The sequence below is a fragment of the Symphalangus syndactylus genome, chromosome 6 (assembly GCF_028878055.3).
Source record: "Symphalangus syndactylus isolate Jambi chromosome 6, NHGRI_mSymSyn1-v2.1_pri, whole genome shotgun sequence".
NCBI classification, from domain to species: Eukaryota; Metazoa; Chordata; class Mammalia; order Primates; family Hylobatidae; genus Symphalangus; species Symphalangus syndactylus.
This window is the reverse complement of record NC_072428.2, coordinates 75,534,520-75,550,184: the sequence shown is the minus strand read 5'-3', so window position 1 is coordinate 75,550,184 and position 15,665 is coordinate 75,534,520. Positions and strand designations below refer to the sequence as shown.

The 15,665-nt window shown below is 37.6% G+C and overlaps 1 pseudogene; it reads right to left on the bottom strand.

Annotated features, from left to right (window-relative positions):
* Positions 1-1,318: 1,318 nt before the first annotated feature.
* Positions 1,319-13,502, bottom strand: LOC129485377 (putative tripartite motif-containing protein 64B; annotated as a pseudogene).
* Between the last annotated feature and the right edge of the window lie 2,163 nt (positions 13,503-15,665).

The following is a 15,665-nucleotide window of genomic DNA, read 5'->3' as shown; positions in this document are numbered from 1 at the left end:
GTAAACCAAGTTTGTTCTTTCTACTGCATAAGAAGGTTTATGCCACTTTATGCTTAGTAAGTAATTAAGTTTATATGTCATTTTAAATAAGGACAGCCTCCATTATTCTAAGTCCTGTTCCTGTTCCCCATCATCTTATATAGGAACCTTCCTCTTTCGATTGTTTATATTAAAAACCTAAGACAATTGAAATGAACCCTGTAAAAATTATGCTACAATTATTTTAAACCCTAACATAATAGTGTTATCTTTGATAAGAATCTGAAAATCAATTTATTTCTTATCTTTTGATAGATATTCATTAGTATGTTCTATCCTATTTTGTTACTTATATTTTGGAAAACTTTCTTAATGTTAGAATAATATTTATATATATTAAATCCTCTACTTATCCATTTACTCATCTTATTTACTGTGTGATCTATTCTAAAAATTGCATTGAATAATTGTCATATATTAGCAAAGAAGACAAATACTGCCATTGCCTCCTTGGAATTTTCAATCTGGTAGTAATAAGTATAAGAGTTTTCTGAATATTACAATCTGATATAATATATTCAGAGAAGATATAATAGCAGAGCAACTCGGCACTGAAAATCTGTTGTATGAGCTGAAATGTGATTAATAACTAGGATGTTGAGAAACAATAAAGTCTGTGAGGTCAACTTACCTTGCTCAGACTTAAAAAGACAATAAGCACTCTTTTTATTCTTTGTAAGATAAGATATCCACCACTTCATTATTCTACCCCAGCCTGGTTCAAATATACAACTAAGACAAATGATTTACAGTGTGTACAAACTGAAAACATACTCTCTGAAAAAGGAATCAGATTAAAAAAAAGAACGTACATCGTATGATTTTATTTACCTGAATGCAAAAACATAAAAAATAGATTATGTGATGTCAAGGAATGGGGGAGGGTGAGTGGAGAATAAATGTTAATGTGTATTGGGATTTTTCCAGAAGTGATAAAAGTGCACAGGCAGTAGAGAGCTCTGATGCCTGCACAAGTGTGATACACTAACAATCTCTGAATTAAATACATTAGAACATGACTTTCACGGTAAGTGAATGAATCTCAACAAAACTAGTACAAAAAAATTATTGATGTTCTAGTAAAGATTCCACAATAATTTATTAATTAAAATAACTTAATTAACAAATGTACACATTCAAGGTGGTTATCCCATTTATAACCATAAAGTAATTACATTCCGAGGTTACAATGAGCCCACAGGCTCTCACATGTAGGGTCTTAGGACACTATTTGCCTCATATATGGGAGGTCACAATAAATCATCATGAAACCAACTTTTCATGTACAAGCAAAGCAAAAGAAAGGCCTCAGAGGGGAAGAGAAGGAGGAAGGAGGAAAATCTTAGATAAGAGAACCTTTAGAAACATCAAAAAAACTCACAGATCCGTTATCATAATCCAGAAACACCCAACCCGACCCAGAGGCCTTTGCACATACTGAATTAAAGGTGGAGAGTTTGTGGAGAGACTACAGTGATTCCTCCTTTTTGAGGAAATTAAAAAAAATGTTTCTGGTCGGGCGCGGTGGCTCACGCCTGTATTCCCAACACTTTGGGAGGCCGAGGTAGACAGATCAGGAGGTCAAGAGATCGAGACCATCCTGGTTAATACGGTGAAACCACGTCTCTACTAAAAATACAAAAAATTAGCCGGGCGCAGTGGCAGGCGCCTGTAGTTCCAGCTACCCGAGTGGCTGAGTCAGGAGAATGGCCTGAACCCAGGAGGCGGAGCTTGCAGTGAGCCGAGATTGCGCCACTGCACTCCGGGCTGGGAGAAAGAGCGAGGCCCCGTCTCAAAAAAAAAAAAAAAAAAACTTTCGTCAGAATCAATAACGATATTGACATCTGCAGTCCTGAAATCTCTACACACTCCCAGAATCCAGTTGGAGGAGAGGGTCACATCCACCTCCCAGAAATGCCTGCGGGAGGTGAATGCTTGTGCTCCCCATGCAGCAAAGCTCTCCACACCCTGGGGATCCACGGGAGCACTGAGATGGTCATCTCCAAATATCACATATCTCACATCCTCAGAAAGGCTTATATAGCAAGGAATCATTTCCGTGCTCAGAGCATTATCCACTGACAAGGAAAAAATATTATATTAGTGAGTGCTGTGAGGGACAGAGGCTCTGTGCCCAATTATTCACTTCATTTGCCCTTCTTCCGAGAAAATACAGAAAAAAGGAAGCCAAGAGAGTTCAGCGCCATGTATCCATGAAAATGAAATGTTATTACACCTCTACAGCACATACAATTATGTATTATTACTTAAATAATAGAGAAAAAATGTGACCATCTCACTGGGTGAAGTAATGTTTTAATGTCTATCTCTGCATAGTTTGTTTCAGGATATATCTAAAATGTTTTTTTTTCTTCAATAGAAAAATCTTGTATTATTTGTGTTTAAGATCATCAACAGGTAGACATCAATTTGCTGTGATGTGAGAATTTATTGGAATGTAAGTAATGCCTGTTATAGTCTCAAACATAAAAAATTTGGTAGAAAATAACACATGTAAAATTTATAAGTTTCTGAAAAGAATACTCTGGCTTTACATTATCTGTTTAGCTCCTGATTCAATCTACTCTGGGTTCCTGCCCTCTGCTACTTAGACCTGCTCTCTAGAATGGGCCTAACATGGTTAAGCCACGTTCACAGATCCCTCACTTTTCACTTGTTATGAGATGTATCTGATGGCATTAGAATTCTCCTGATTCTGGATATTTCAGTCATTTTCTTTGTTGATCAAAATGTTCTGATTTTGTAAATAATAAAGGTTACTTGTAGAATGCATGTAAATGCACATAGAATAGAAAGAATTAAAAACCATTATGCCAAATCTAAGCCTTCAAAATTGAATTAAATTGAATAAACATGAAATACTGATGCCACCGTGAGAAGCAGTGTCTTCATAACTACATGATCTAAATATTCTTTGTCCTCTTATTCTGCAGATAAAGTATGTATCTTTCTTTACATTTTCATCAAACTGTAAGTCAGGAAATTGAGTTTTGATCATTGTAATATTACTATGCAGGTAGAGAAGATGCACATGTTTTGGAAATGTATGTATTACCTACATGTCAAAACTAATAAAACTTAAGTGGGAAAAGCCTCAACCAAGGGACCCAATAAGGAAATAATTTGAGGCTGGACTGCCAAGCAGCTGGCTCTTGCCTCTGAAGTTGTTGAGTATGTCTAGGACTCCAGTTATGCGCCATGAAGTGAGCTCTGGGTTCACTGGCTGGGGCTTTTGCATCTGTGCCAAATCAGTCCTGCAAAACAAATGGCCACAGCTATAGTTCCAGGCCCAGAGTTAATCACACAGTCATACAAAGATATCACATTTTCATATAAGATGTTTCCTCAGAATTCTGCCCGTTTTGGTTAACTGGTTGTACATTTTATTCCACACTCTAGGGGCCATAAGGATGTTACTTTTTCTAAATTTTACTTCCATAAAAACCCAATTTCCCCAGATATGTTATTCTCAGACATTACACAACTTCTAAAGTCATAAAAAGTCATTGCCTCCCTCTGCCCATCACACCCCCTGAGGGTAGGCAGAAATCTTGGGAATACTTCAGAGAGCAGCAAACTCAGACAAAAACCTTTGGGACCTCAGGCTGCAGTTGCCATTAATGCTAGTCATTGTGTAACAGAGAATGTTCACTGAGACAAAAGGCTTTAATCTTTTGTGCAAATCAAAGGAGTCTAATTCCAGCCTGAGAACCCTGCTGCTGAGGGTGCTGAGGCAACCATTTTCCTGAGGTCTTTCCTAGAACTGGGTGTACGGTGATGGAGCAGGCCCGGGTCATTGATGCTTTTAGGAACAAAACATCCCTCCTCAGCCCATCCTTAGGGAAACTCTCTTCTCCCTCTGTCCTTTTTTTTTTAACCTCTGACCCCTCTAAAGTAGAAGATGCCACTATGATTCCTCAGAGTAATTTTGTATTAAGATCTGTGGGGTATGGCTGGTCAGGATGGATGGATTGGGAGAACAAACTTCCAAATGACAAATTGTTTTTATGTATATTTTAATTCATACAAATTTTAAGATGAAAACTTTCCAGACCAAAGAGAAGATGACCTCAGGCCCTCTTTTGAAATAAAATTGGAAATAGCCCCTGACAACGATGTTAGTACTCAAAATGTATACATCCCCTTCATTCACAAGAGAACAAACTTTTCAGAAATAGCATTGTTTTTAGTGTAAACTCACCTTGCTGATACGTTTCCCACATCCTGCAAAAAAATAAAAGATAATATTAATTATGAGAGATTTTTCCTTCTGCATCTTTTCTCACACTCTTGTTTCTTTCTGTTTTAATAATGTATATCTTTTTATTTCCTACTAAGGAATCATTCAAAGCTAGATTAATAACAGAACCTCAACTTAACAATAAAAAGCTTCATCAGTGGGCATTAAGAAGAAAGGAGCTCAGCAAGAGATGGTGGAGTAAAGCAAAGATATCTAGGTTTCCAGTGTCATTAATTTCCTAATCTTATTTCCAAGGAAAGCTCTGACGACACATGACAACTATTAAAACAAAACAGAGAACCATATGAGAAACAGAGTACATGGACATTGATGAGCAGCTTTGAGAAATCTTGCCCAGGAAAGGGGAAACCCCTCAATGTCTTCAGCAAGTCACTGCTGTCTGGGACATCAGAGTGAGGAGGAACTAGGGCATGTAAATGGATTATTACTAACCTCCCCTGGCCTAGAGTTCTAATGATTTTGGATGATCTCTCTGTGTGGATAGCACTCCAAATTATATTGAAGAGAACTTTGTTATATGCTATCAGCTAAAATGGCAAAAATTTCTCAAAGATTACCAAAGTATGCAGTAATAAGTGAATGGAGAAAGGAAATGGTGGAAGTCAGACAGCATGTGTCACTTAGCTTAGAGCAGTGACATATGCAGGTGATATTTGCATGTCCTGGCAGCACTGTCCAGCAAAGGCTTCCTGTCTCTGAGGATGGACCCTCCCTCCTCACCTAGAGCAGCTCCACGTCAGGCATGCGGCATGTCTCCCACAGCTCTCTGTACATGTCTTTCGTCCCTTCTAAATGTTGGGTCGTTCTCACTTGACTGTCTAGTAGTTGTTGGAAAAGCTCTTTTGCTTCTCTTTCCAGTGCCTGCAGATGCAGTTGCTCCTCCTCTTCGAGAAATATATGCATCTTTTGATATTGAATACTGATTATCCTCTTCCTTAATGACACATAGTTCTGCAGAGACGTTCGGTTAAAAGGATTACATGTTCTCACTCTCAATAGAAAACTTCAAATAATTATATGCTGGGTGTAATCAAGCAACTTATAAACTTTCTGCCTCACTCCTGCAAGGAGTCTTGAATATTTGCTATCTTTTTCTGTCCATCTTTTTCAATGTTCCTATTCTCTCTCCCTTTTTAAATCAAGCCTTTATAAAGACTCCTGGTTTCTGTCACTGTGACGCTTCTTCACATTTGTTACTGAGTCAATTATTTCCTCTATTAATCTCTCTTTTAGGATTTTTCCATGTCTGATTCGCCTACATGTTAAAAAACATTTAACCATACACCGTATTATGCAGTTTTTTTTACTTTTACCATATTTTTACTCTATATACTATTCTATTGCTTTCACCTTCCTCATACCCAAACTTAGTGAAATGTTGTCTCATCTGCAGTGTCTGAAAAGGTTGATACCAACCTTCAAATGTGAACTAGAATACACATCATGCCGTTTATCCAATATACTAGATTTAATTTGGCTAGCTTGTGTGGGCTTCTCTGTTTGCAACTGCTATTATATCAATTGAAATCACTACATTTTCTTGGGATGAAATAACTATCTTTCAACTGGTAGTTTGAATTTAGCTAAAAATTATAAGCTAATATCATGTTTATTTGCATAAAAATAAAGAAAACATTTTCATTCTTACCTCTAACGAATGAAATTTGCTAGTTTCCTGATTTAGATTGTTTCGTGTCTCTTGATTGATTTTCCATAAATAGTCCGTTTCCTTTATAAGTTTCTCCTGCAAAAGAAGCAAGAAGCTTAGCAATAATGAAGACAGTATAGTAGATTTCATCCCCTTATCAATAAAAAAAAGGCTGTCATTGAAAGAAACATAAATTAAGTTAGAGTGGAGTGGTCAGATTTTTCAAAATTAAACACATTTGGTTCTAATAATTTAGATGTGAAAAGTGATAGAAACATAATAGAGAGTTTTAAGGGACCCTTCTGATAATATCATCAATTTTCTGAGAAACTGGCTTTTATATAACCTGACTTTGAACAGTGTTCTTGGTGCTGGCCACCTGCTCCACAGCTCCATTCTATATGTTTGAACAATGTTTCTAAGGAAACCTCCTTTAGCGAAGTCTCAACACAACTATGTTTAGAGTGCCAAATTAGTCAGCAACATTGAAAGGACACATTTATGTGTCACGATTGACATGGAATTATCACCCCCTACACCATCTGCATTCTCATCACCATCATTATCATAGGCCCTCATCATTCTTATTTGGGATTCTACATAATTCAAACTGCCTTAGCGGCATCACGTACCCTGTATTCCTCAGCAGCCCATCCTATTGGGCTGTGGCTGTGAGCCATGTGCTCTGGTGAGTCAGAGCAGGGCCCACAGAGCAATCTCTTTTCAGCCTCACAGGAGAGCTCCTTAGTCTCCTCATGGAGCACACCGATATTGTGTGAGCTGTTGATGTTCTGAGGTCTGGTCTGTCTGGCTAGGGAAGCCAGCTTTTTGAGTGCCACACTGGTGTTGAAGTTGGGCTTCTCTGAGATTTGTCTGCACAAAGGGCAGTGAATTGATGCTCTGCCTTCTTCTGAGCAGAGGCAGAGGCAGGGCCTGCAAAAGCTGTGCCCACAGTCAATGGTGACCGGGTCTATGAGGTATTTCAGGCAAATGCAGCAAATGAGCTCATTCTGGGAGACTCGCAGGGCATCTGAATCCGTGTTTCTGAAAATAAAAAAAAAAAGTGAGAATTTCTTTCTCTTATTTTTATTTGCCCCGATGAAAAGGAAAAAAAGGCTGGTGGACAATTTTCCTTGTCTACTTGAGCTCTGTCCAATATGTCTAATAAGTTAGCTCCAGTACAAACTGAGACATAGTAAATGCAAACATATGGGATTTATAAAATTTTCCCTCAATAGTCATCGAACATTCAGTCCAGGACTCCCTGAGATACCAAGATCCTAAGATGTTCAAGTCTCTTATTAGTAAATGGTGTGGGATTTGTATGTAACCTAAACCTATCCTCCTGAATACTTTATGTCTAGATTACTTTGAATGCCTAATACAATGTAAATGCTATATAAATACTTGTAATGCCATACTGTTTAGGAATAGCAAGAAAATTAAAAATATGTACATGTTTGGCAGGGCGCGGTCACTCATGCCTGTAATCCCAGCACTTTGGGAGGCCGAGGTGGGCAGATCACGAGGTCAGGAGATCGAGACCATCCTGGCTAACATGGTGAAACCCCGTTTCTACTAAAAATACAAAATATTAGCAGGGTGTGGTGGCACCTGCCTGTAGTCCCAGCTATTCGGGAGGCTGAGGTGGGAGAATAGCTTGAACCCAGGAGGTGGAGGTTGCAGTGAGCCGATATTGCACCACTGCACTCCAGCATGGGTAATAGAGTGAGACTCTGTCTCAAAAAAAAAAAAAAAAAGAAGAACTGCATGTTCAGTACAGCTGCTTTTTTCTCCCTGTAAATATTTTTTATCTGAGATTAGTTGAATTCATGGGTATGAAACTTATGGATATGAACAACCATGATGCAAATGAGAAAATGAGACAACAGTCCTCATGGCATTTTTGTTAAACAAGCCGTGCTCTCAATCATTCCCAGTTACTTAGACAAGCTTAAAGCCTGGGCGGAGGGTAAAAGCTGGGATGATTTCACTTATATAAGCTAATTAATGAAGAAGTACATTCTGAATGCCATCAGGTCTCTGTCATTCTATCTCTCTTAATGATTCCATGATGATAATATATGAAAGACACTCAGTATCTATGGTATTATTCTATACTCCCTGCCTCCAAACTCACCTAAGAAGTATGCTCAGACAATTATAAATAAAGTAGCTTTTGTCTAAGATTGATTAATCAGAGTGGATTGTCAACTCCTAAAATTATCAGTCACTAAATTTGTCCTTTTAACTTTAATATCAAAACTCTTCCTTTCAATACATTAAATGTAAATAATACCTATTATTTTTAATTAGGAAAGTTTTTTCCCATAGTCAATTCAGATGATTAGAGAGAACACTTTCACATTCTGAAATACCAATATTTCACCTATAATAATTAGCAAGAATTAATCAACAATTAATTATCTTCTAAAATAACAAAAAAATGAAGATATGTGTTAGGTTTTCCACTCTACACTAGAAAACCCAGAAATGCAGTTAATGAAAGCGTGGCCACGAATTCACCTTTCCCCTTTGTGACTTGGAAGTTGCAGCTTCTTGGGAGCCCTTGCCACTTGATTAGATCTATTGATCTATTTTCTTTCTTTCTTTCTTCTTTTTTTTTTTTTTGTTGTTGTTGTTGTTGAGATGCAGTCTCACTCTGTCACCCAGGCTGGAGTGCAGTGGCGCGATCTCAGCTTACTGCAACCTCCACCTCCCAGGTTCAAGCAATTCTCCTGCTACAGCCACCCAAGTAGCTGGTATTACAGGCGCCCGCTACCATGCCAGGATAATTTTTTTGTAATTTTAATAGAGACCGAGTTTCACCATGTTGGCCAGGCTGGTGTCTAACTCTAGACCTCAAGCGATCTGCCTGCCTTGGATTCTCAAAGTGCTAGGCTAAAAACATGAGCCATCATGCCCGGCCGATTAAGTCTATTTTCAACAGCTTTCAAATCTAGTCTGCAAACTGCAAATTTTGAAGAGACAGCAAATAAGACCTTTGCAACAAGAATTTTCAAAGTAATTCAACATTTTTAACATTCACTTTAGGGTACATTATAACCACTACTACATGCCCACATTCTAGTGAACATTTTAGGTATTTTATGGGTTCTATCATTGCATGAAACTATGGAAATATATCTTTTCACACTTAAGAAAAATCTAACAATACAGAAAACAGTCACACAAAAAGAATGAAATAGCAAGGGAACACAAACCATACCTTACAAATTGAAGATAATTTATATTGATTTTCCGTAAAATCACCAAGACAGTTATTTGTTTGCTTAGAAAAGACCCAAGCATGCTGCCAGGTAAATTTAAAGTATTTTTAAGAGTAAAAGTGAGCATGATGGTTTTGCTGCACATTTTATACTCACAAGACTGCTATGAATGGTCTCAGTCTAGAAGCTCTGTAGATATGCAGATTAGAAGTCACTCCTGATGCTCCAAAGCCCAGCAGCCACAAATCCAGTGGGTCCTCACTGAAGGAGAGAGAAACCTCTGGAGAAGCATCCTTTGAAAGTGTATGGGCCCACGAAAGACCACACCCAATTCCTGAGGTTGATTAGATTGCATAGAAATGGGTAAATTGGCTGATTAGGTTTATAAATTGTTGAAAACCACACTTGGGGGCTCAAAGCTCAACAGACAAGTTTGGAATGAGATGCAAGAAAGTTGACTTAACACAAGGTATTCAAAGAAATATTTTAAGTATAACAATTATTTCACTAAATATTATCACATGCTGATTTCTGCTTTGTTTTGTTTTGTTTTGTTTTGTTTTGTTTTGTTTTGTTTTGTTTGGTTGTTTGAGACGGTATCTCGCTCTGTCACCAAGGCCGGAGTGCAAGGGCTTGGTCTCAGCTCACTGCAACCTCTGCCTCTCAAGTTCAAGGGATTCTCCTGCCTCAGCCTCCCAAGTAGCTGGGATTACAGTCGCCCACCACTAAGCTCAACTAATTTTTGTAGTTTTAGTAGGGACGGGGTTTCACCATGTTGCTCAGGCTGGTCTCAAACTCCTGATCTCAGGTAATCTACCCACTTTGGACTCCCAAAGTGCTGGGATTACAAGTGTGAGCCACTGCACCGGGCCACATGCTAACTTTAAAATTTTGTTTCTCACTTCGTTTTAAAATTATAATTGCTGAAGTGCCTAGCCGTTATTTATCTGAATATGTTCAAAGATAAAACATTAACTGGGATTACCAACACATCTGTGCTGTGTAACTCTCTTGTTTAAAAAAGTATAACAAGGAATTTAATTGTGTTTCACAAAATTGTATATATAATGGTTGACACAATTAGCTGTTTTTCTTATTTTTACTATTTTATGACTATTTCCTAATGATGGATTTATATGAAAATAAAATCTGTTTTTTATTTATCCACTTTTTTGAATAATTTTAAAACCAAAACTTTACATATATATATACATAACTATCTATAACAATGTTATGTATTCATGTTTTTAAAATTATATAATAATTAATTTACAGAATAATAATAATTATTATTACTTTTCTTTTTTTTGACGTGCTGTCTCCCTCTGTCAACCAGGCTGGAGTGCAATGGCACGATCTCGGCTTACTGCAACCTCTGCCTCCAAGGTTCAAGTGATTCTCCTGCCTCAGCCTCCCGAGTAGCTGGGATTACTGGTGTCTGCCACCGTGACCGGCTAATTTTGGTATTTTTAGTAGAGATAAGGTTTCACCAAGTTGGCCAGGCTGGTCTCGTACTCCTGACCTCAGGTGATCCACCCATCTCGGCCTCCCAAAGTGCTGGGATTACAGGCATGAGCCATGGCACCTGGCTGTTATTTACACAATAATTATGTCCATAATTATCTTTAATAGTGCATGAAAGTTATTTGTAAAACGGTTGCCATACTAACAGATTTTGTTTTCTTTTACCATGATTTAATAAATCACCAGTGTTTATACATAGTTGTATTCATAAATTATCTAGTGTTTGGGGATTTAGGTCACTTTTGTAAACTTAAAATTAACAAACCTTGCTAGAAGTTGAAAAAGTAGAAATCTATATAAAAGTCACCATTTACATATTAAGAGACATTTAAAAAATTATAAAATTCATAAAAGTCAGCATATCCTAGAAAAAGATGAAGTGGCTGTCTTTTTAATCAGTCCATGGCATTGCAAATTAGTATGTTTTCTGAAGTGTCATTTGATCAGCATTATGCTTCAAAAAATATATCCCATAAAGTTAAGAAAAGGTAATCATAGATATATATATGCAGACTTTTCCACAAATGTTATTCTGTTAAAACAGATTCAAATACTTCTTAAAATGTTGCATATTATCTACCTAAGTGTAGAGAAGAAAGACTTTCTGGTATTCTCACTTCTCAGTAAAAATTTGATTCTACATTTTGTAGACGGCCCTGCATTAGACAGAAATAAACAATAAGCAACTTATGAGATGCTTATGAAAGAATAAAAAATAGTTGCAAATTTTAGTGCCAGAAGCTGAAAAAGTTATCTATTTTACTACAAGTGTGTTATCATGCAGAGTAGGTAAGAGAGAAAAGGCAGTATTTCCTTACCTAATTAAAAAATACTCTGTCATTCAAGTGAAAATAACAGACATTTATTGATCACCAATTCTGTGCTAAAAACTGTTCTAAGTGCTTCACATGTTCTAACTTACTTAATTGTTACAGCAACCCCATAAGATAAATAATATTTTATACTCATTTAAGGATTAAGAAACATAAGAACAGGAAAATTTAATAATTTGTCCATAGGCATACTCTAATTAAGTAGGAGAACTAGGGTTAGGAACCAGGCAGTCTGTCTCCGAAAACTGTTTTCCTTTCAGTGACATTAAATATGTTGCCAAAGTATCTTCCTAAGCCACCAAATTACATACAATATTTTGGGTGCATGCTTCTTGCATGCTGGCAGAGTTGATTGAAAGCTGACAAAGCCTTCAAGCATTGTGCAGGCTTTGGTCCACTTTTTTGAATAATAATATGCACACTGTCCTACATCTACCATACTGTCCAACCCTCTATCAATGACATCACAAAAACCCTGTGGGCATGCTCGGCCAAACCCCATAACAAAGGCATTGTGGTAATCCTAGTGTGCAGTGCAGCTCTTCTTTTCAAAGCACAGAATGTCTCAGAGGGTCTCTTATGTGCGCTACTCTGATTACTCACAAAATAAGTGTCTGCTATGGACTCTCCTTACTGGTAGAGATTGGAGCCAAAATTGTAACAAACCTGCACGTTCTGCACATGTATCCCAAAAATTAAAGTAAAATTTAAAAAAAAGTGTAAAAAAAACCAAGACTAAGTCCTTAAGGAGCTCATGGTCTAGTAGTTGATACAAAGGAAGGGACAGTCATCCTAAAAGTCTTCCTAAAAGAAATGACACCTAAGCTGAAACCCAAAGGATGAGGGTAGTCTTACATTTTCTGATAGTAAAGTCTAAGTGACAGCAGTTGTCATGAGAAAAGATTGTGGGGCCTGGCATGGTGGCTCATGCCTGTAATCCCAGCACTTTGGGAGGCCGAGGTGGCTTGCCCGGTCAAGGTGAGGAGTTCGAGACCAGGCTAGGCAACATGGTGAAACTCCATCTCCACAAAAAATACAAAAATTAGACAGGCATGAGGGTGCATGCCTGTAATCTCAGCTAAGTCTTAGGCTGGACGATTGCCTGAGCCCAGGAGGTTGAGGTTGCATTGAGCAGGGATTGTGCCACTGACTCTAGCCTGGGTGACAGAGTGAGACCCTGTCTCACACACACACACACACACACACACAATATTAGTTCTGTTCTCTTCCTGGGTTGATATCCTTCTATTCTATCTAGACCAGAATGCTTTCTGAAATGGAAATGTGCCTATATTCCTACCTGCTTAACCTTATTATGGGATTTTGATAAACTACAGGAAAGTAATTACGCTCCTCTCAATGTCTTCCAAAATGTACTTGATGTATTTGGTGCTCAGTGTATGAATTGTTCTTCCCACAAATGCCTTGGATTCTAGTAAGGGTGAGTTCCTTGTATTTCTTTAACTTGCCACAATCATCCATACTTCTATTATTTTGTGTAACATGATTACCTTGTCAGTGGAAACTTAAATAAATAAAATTACTTTGAAGCGCGGTGGCGTTGCCCAATAGAACTGATGATCCACAAATTTTATAACCCAGACATTCCAGTTATCGGAAGATACTGTCCGGAAAGAGAATCTATTGGTTATTTACATTAGGAGACATGTTCACAAAACCAAAATACAAAAATCATTCCAAATGTACAACAGCAGAAAATGAACAAATATATATCATTGTGCACCATTTATCCAACTTTGGGTTTTCCACTACAAACTCACTCTTGATTGTTTACATAAATAGATCTGGACTCTTTAAATATGTTTTTCTTTGCCACGTGTTAAGATGTCAATCTGTGTGAGTAGAAAGCATTGGAGAGAAATTCCAAAAAAGCGCTTCCAATCTGCTTCGGAAATGTCATCTCCAGTGTGTGGCCCGGAGGGCATACAGGGATACACCAATGCCCAGATTGTGTAGTTCAGGCAGTTGCTATAGCATCCACTTCCTGAAGTTCATGGTGGCCAGGAGAACTGAGCAGCCACGAGCTTCTCCTGATACTGCCCTTTGCCAAATCTGAAGTGGAGCCTGTCTGGCACGACATTTCTTTGTAAACAGCTTTACAAGTGGCCCAGAAGGCAAGTTTCTGGGGAGCTCTGAAGTGTGGACTTAAAGCAAGTTTTTCAAGCGCAACAATACAGCGACTTCTTAACATTCAGTGAGGCCAAGGGGTGAGGGGACTCTTCATTGGCTACTCCAACTTCACCCTGGAAACAATGGCAATTCCTTATATGTGCTCATCACGTATTATTTAGACTTCTTACGTTCTACTACACAGTATTTCCTTGCTCAAATGCTGTTATAATTAATCATTCTTTATATTAAGTTTCCCTATTCACATTATTATATGTTTTCTCTGTCTTGACAGACCCTGAATCTTCCTTTCATTTGAATAAACGCTATCTGTCTGTCTATCTATCTATCTATCTATCTATCTATCTATCTATCTATCTACTTACTTATCTATGTATCTGAACACTTAAAGACCCGTGGAAAAAAATCAAGTACCACAAAACTATACATGGTATAATTTTATTTTAAAAAGTTCAAAACTACCTAAAGCCAAACCATAAAACATGTAAATAATATAGCCATGTGTGATAAAATTATAAAGAATAACAGAGGAAATAAAGATAAACACAAAATTCAAGACAGTGAAAAAGCACAACTGTCATTAGTGCACGGGGAACCCAAACATATTGGAAATGTTATTTTCTTAATATGGCTAGTAGGTTCACAAATGTTCATTACTATTTTTCTCTATACTTGTGTGTTATATTATAGTCTTTTACATAAATAAAATATTTTAATACAAAATAATGATTTCTTATGCTATAGAGTGATTACATATACTAAAAGTGTAATTTAATCAGTATCCCAACTAGTGCGCTGAGATAGTGGTCCTCTCAGCCTTGGGAGGCCAGGCAGGGCATGAGGCCTCTGGCTTGGAGCAGTTGCGCATATTCCGCAGTGTGCTCTATGACAAACTGATGTTTTCCCATGTATGAAGCGACATGGACACATTAGACTTGATTCCCTGAAAATGCCAGATGAGAGTTTTACGATATTTGTCCATTCCCCTTGGATTTAATACTGACTTTGATTCTTCCACTTCAGAATAATCTTGTATAATTATAAATTTTGATTTTTATTCTTAATCCACAACGAGAAAATAAAAGAAAAAATATATACACAGACAAATATATTAACACTCACATAACTATATATACTATCCATCTTTATTTCTGAAATACTAATTTTAAAATACATCAATATACCCATCATGATTCTTTCTGAGTGACATACCACACAAATTCAATATGGGTTCTCTAAGGAATCCTCTTAGGCTACTTGTTTCAAAGCCTCTGAAGCTGCCTGCCCAGTGAAGGCTGCAACAAAGCTTTCTCTTCACTTTTCCCTTAGCCTTGCATGGGTCCACGTTCCTTTCAATATCAAACAGAGCATTAGGAATTCCTGGAAATGACTCCCCTGAATACTTGCTGTGGCTGCTTGGAGCACAGATGACATACCTGTTGATAAAACAGTATACTGTTTACTGGTTGCCCAAATTATATGGAATAGAAACACAAGGGCACTCTACAATTCTAACATTGAATATTTCTAATTTAACAATTTGAACAAGCCAGTTGTCAACTAAACTTCCACATTAAATCAACTCTAAAGACTATTATGGTCAGGCGAGGTATCTCAAGCCTGTAACCCCAGCATTTTGAGAGGCCAAGGTTGGCGGATCACGAGGTTAGGAGTTCGAGATCAGCCTGGAAAGCATGGTGAAACCCCGTCTCTACTAAAAATACAAAAAATTAGCCAGGCATAGTGGCACGCGTCTGTTGTCCCAGGTACTCAGGAGTCTGAGGCCAGAGAATTGCTTGAACCCGGCAGGCAGAGGTCACAGTGAGCTGAGATCAATCCAGGCTGGGCTACAAAGCAAGGCTCCATCATTTAAAAAATAAATAAATAAATAAAATGGAAAAGACTAGTTTATGAAATATGTGTTAATTAATAATATTTGACTTCGCACAAATAACCTA